The sequence below is a fragment of the Ambystoma mexicanum genome, chromosome 5q (assembly GCF_040938575.1).
Source record: "Ambystoma mexicanum isolate Mex_15411 chromosome 5q, UKY_AmexF1_1, whole genome shotgun sequence".
NCBI lineage: Eukaryota > Metazoa > Chordata > Amphibia > Caudata > Ambystomatidae > Ambystoma > Ambystoma mexicanum.
This window is the reverse complement of record NC_090933.1, coordinates 814,607,512-814,612,666: the sequence shown is the minus strand read 5'-3', so window position 1 is coordinate 814,612,666 and position 5,155 is coordinate 814,607,512.

Sequence of the window (5,155 nt, the reverse complement as noted above, 5' to 3'; positions counted from 1 at the left end):
AACATAAAACAACCATAAGCACTTTTGTTCCAGAATCTAATTACAATCTGATGAGGGGTCGGTGTGGGCAGTTAAATCAACTCCATCAACGTTATTTTCTTCTAATAAGTTACCTCTAATTTGTATCACAGAAGAGACCTTGGACACTATACGTTTAATGAAATTCTCTGATAGTTGGGCATCCAACCCCCCAGTACTTTTTGTCTATAGTGTTCAGGTTTATCATTTAAAAATATTTATATCCGAGACTTAAGTAATCAGAGCCTTGGTTCATAACAAACTCAGTGATAATTGGGGACACAAAATGGAGTACTGCCTAATTCCGACCCCAAAAAGTATCTGGGATCTCGAAAGCTTGTGAGTGGTAATTTTTCTTAATATCGGAATACGATCTATTAATTCAAGGGCATTGGTGCAGTTCAAAAAGGGTCTGGCAGAGGTAGCATACAGATCCACAAGTTGTATCTTGTCTGAATTCACATTAGTAAAAATAGAATCCAGATCTATGTTGTGTTATTAAAGTGATCAGTTTTGCCAGAAAATCTTTATTGTTTATCTGCATTCCCCAGCCATTGGATCTCATCGCTAATCTCAGGTCAGATCCGGGGTGTTCTCAAACAAGTAAACCGTATTTCCACCTGTTACTACACTATCAGAGCAGCTCTCTTTTTGTTTCTCTGTTCATTATTTTGCACTATTTCAAATCTGTTGGGAGTCTCTTGACATGTCATATTTTTTGGGAAGCCTGAAGCTAAGGCCTGTGAGGCAACTTTATTTTGTCTGAAAAAACCAAAGGACTTCAATAATACCTGGCATGCTCTAGCCATAACTTCACAATACAATTCCCAAACCACTTCTCAAGAGAAAAAATGTTCTCTCCAAAATTACTAGTTCAAATTCACTTTCCAAGTAAGCTGGCAGAATCCACAAATCTCCACAAATAAGAAAAAGAACATTGTGGGCCATCATAACCAAGTTAACATTAGTCAGGTGCACTGCCTCATAAAACTTCTTAAATTTAAAGGAACATTCAAACACTTCCACAATTCTAACACAGTAGAAAATCACAAAATTGGGTCCCAGAAAACACCTTAATATCCAACTACAAAGCACATACACAGTTGCAATATTTGTCAAGTGTAGAGTTATGCTGCTTGTTTGACACTTGGGTTTTTGTTTTGCACACCCATTAATATCACATCTTCCAATGTCAGTGAAAAACAACCTTTAATTGAAAATATATTGTTTGTCACACATAACCATGGCATAACATGTGATACTGCTTCATCACTCTCCTAAAAACACTGAACTCAAACATGGAAAACCCTATTTTCCTAACAATACTTATAAATGTGACTAAATCATACACCTACACATACTTAATTCATCTTAGACATACAACAGTTCATAATATACATACAAAATAGAAAAACACACAATCACACACCTTCACCTGCTCGAAGTAATGAATAGATCTTCACAATAGCCAAACAAAGAACATTTGTACACCCTGAGTTCTTCTATCAGAATGTCAAAATTACATAAAAAGGCCATTTTCATTGCTTTCAAAAATCAATAGCACAAAAAGAGGACTGTAGAAAGCAACAAGTAAAATGCCCAACACATTTATATTACAACCTATAACAGTCAATAACCCCAACACAATCATTCCAAATAATACTTTGTAGAACATGTACAAACACAATTAAATCAAACATTTTTTTTTAATTTTTAAAATGACATAACCATGGCTATAACCCTGGTTACACGGTGAGGACCCTCCTATAGACGCAGGTACACGTACATTTTTCAAATGCGCTGGAAAACACATATTGCAAAGGTTTCAAATTTAAATCACACATGCCATGATGTGAGAACATCCAAACAGAAACAAATGTAAAAATCTGTGCTAAAACATCCATGAAATGATATGATCACTGCACAAAAATACAAACACACATAACCACGGATAGAATGAGCAGGATCATGCCAGCGGCTACCAAAGCCAGCCACAAAGTAGGCCATACGATTGGAGCGTTCATAGCCATGGATCGAGTCATCCCCCAGTATTCACGGCTACTCCTAACCTCTTAACAGATTCAAAAAGACATATTACGGTGTAACAATTCAAAGAACATAAAGATACAAATGAGGGCATGGAATCAGGAACACATGTAGCATTGTGCAGTGTAAAATCAATAAAACAACATGATCAATGCACAGAAATTTGAAGAGCCATGCCTGCGGCTAATGCGATAGTCATAGACGCGTCTACAGCAGTCAAAAATACACAATGACCCATTGGCTTAGTGGTAACCGTGGTTATCCATCAGACAAGACACTACGGGGTCGATTCATGGAACAAACGTGCGCCGAAAATCCCAGCGCAAGCAGGAGCAAGGAGGCGCAAGCGTGAGAAATCAAGCGCACATGCACGCGTGCGATACAAGGAAGGCGCTGCGCTAGTTTCCCACTGGTCGTGCGCCAAATCCATGCATGTCGCACACGGGCATACACATCATCAAACGGCGTGTGCTACGCGCACAGCAAAAGCGCACATAGCGCGGCGCACACAACAAAAGTGGGCGGAACAGTGGGCGTAACACGCGAAATGGGGAACAACGTGTGAAAAAGAAGGCGTAACTGGGGAAGTACTGCAGGGAACTACACGGAACGCCCACACGCACGCGAACAACCCGTATTCATGGATTCGAATACGGGAAACCCGCGCACGGCAAAGATGCGCACAGGCGTCAACGCGTCCGCCACACGAAGGCAGGCGGAAGCGTCCCCGTGCACAGTATAAAAGTGCGCGCAAACAACAAACACATATATACAGCTACGATGAATGCCCCATTTGTCGCAGCACTGATCGTGGGACACCGCAGGAGGAGGAGAATAGCCAGGGCATGCATTTTCTCACCACGGACAAGCCTTTTTGGGATGCCTGACGACCAGGTCTACGGCAGGTATAGGTTTCCACCCCACATCATCCTAGACCTTACATCCCCCACCCTTTGCTCCCAAGCATTGAGCCCCTTGGAGAAGGTGCTCAATGTCCTGCATTTTTTGTCCACTAGGTCATTTCAGCGGACCACTGCCATAGTGGGGAGGGGTCGCACAGGCCACGCAGTCACGCTGCCTATACCAAGGTCTTGGCAATCATGACAGCGCGCCCCTCAGTCCGCAGGCACATATACATGCCCAGAACATCCGCAGAAAGGCAGGTCGTGGTACTGGATTTTTACAGGGTGGCACACTTCCCCAAAGTGCTCGGTGCCATATATTGCACCCATGTGGCCCTACGTCCACCTAGGGCCACTGAGCACATCTACCGAAACCGCAAGCACTGGCATTCCATCAACGTACAGGTGGTATGCGATGCAAAGGGAATCATCACCTCTGTCTATGCAAACTACCCTGGCTCCACCCATGACAGTTTCATATACAGAATGTCTGCCCTGAGCCAGGCCCTGGAAGCTGGGCAGCATGGTGACACATGGCTCCTAGGTGAGTACAAATGCCTGTGCACATGCATGCAAGTCACACACAGACAAATACCCAAACCCTAATAATCTCAACTATTATCACCTCCCCAGGGGACAGTGCCTACCCTCTGAGCAACCACATGATGACGCCAATCCGGAATCCCACCACACCACCCCAGGTAAGATACAACACGGCCCATATTGCAACCAGGGCCATAGTGGAGCGCACATTCGGAGTGCTCAAGTCACGCTTCCGCTCCCTTGACCGCTCTGGCGGGCAGCTACTCTATGCACCCCCAGCAGTGTGCAGGATCATTGTGGCAGCATGTGTCCTGCACAATGTTGCAACACGGCAGGGCGTACCGGTGGACATGGTGGTGCCCCCACATCTACAACCACAGGCACAGGCGCTGCCTATGGGAGGGGATAGGGCACGTGGCGAGGAAGCCCGGACCCAGCTTGTGGCCACATTTTTCACCTAAACTCCCACCCCTGCGGAGTGCACACAGGCCTGGCACATACCAGGTGACAATCGATGATGACAAAGAGACAGTCAACTGTCACAACCTTACCACCCTGAGATTGTTGCCATGGCAGTGCCACATTGTGTGCATCCCTAGCTACTTAAACACAAGCTATCCTGTGTGACAAAAGGCACACATATGATATATGATATGATATGGCATTTGTAACATGCCTATACACAAGTGTTGCAAGGCGCAACGAGGCAGGGAGGGGGGAACAAGGGAAGACAGACAGCGATCCTACTAGGCCAGGTGTCATTTAGATCGCGCAAGTGCAGGGGTAGGTGGAAGGGAAAAGTGCAAGGGGGAGGGTAGGGGGGGAGTGCAGAACAGGGTAAGTAGAATGAAAAATAAATAAATAGGCCAGCTGGTGGCAAGTGCAAAGGTAAGTGCAGACAAGTGCTGTGAAGGGGGGGCTGTAGGGATACAGAGACAGTCCCGCAGTGCAGGGGTTGCCAGGGAGGCAGTGCAAGTGGAGAGTGGCTGGGCCAGGGACCGAGGTCGTTGAGAGTGGCCCAGTTGCAGATTCAGTGCAGTTTCAGTGAAGAAATTAGCAAGGAAGAGGGGGAGAGAAAGCAGAAGCAAAGAGGAAGGTGTTGAGGTGCTTCCTGAAGTGGAGATGGTTCTCCTCAAGTTACAGGGAGGCAGGAAGGCCGTTCCAGAGGGAGGCCCCTGCCGCAGAAAGAGATCTACCCCCAGCTTGTTGCTTTGAGAAGCGGCTGACCCTGACATGCAAGGTGTGAATCACTCACACCTGCAAAACAGGCCATGACCATCACTGTTATGTCACTCAAACCCCCCAAACCACAACATGACATTGCAAGCAATAGCCATACACCAACACAGTACCAATAAGGTACACATTGCCATGTGAAAAATGTAAATTGGCATCAGACAATGATGCCTGACATGGAATCAGATGAAATGACTGACCAACAACCTCCCACCCAAAATAAGTCATTCCCAAACACATCACAAAAGTAGTAGCCGCAACATAACAAAGAATGCCTGTCTACTTGCACATTGTGCATTGCAAAATCAACACTGCAGCTTCTGTGTGCTGTGTCCAACTCCTGCAACACACTGCTCAGCGCACAGCACAGTGAACAGCCATTGTGTGTGATGCACACCCTGAGCATCACA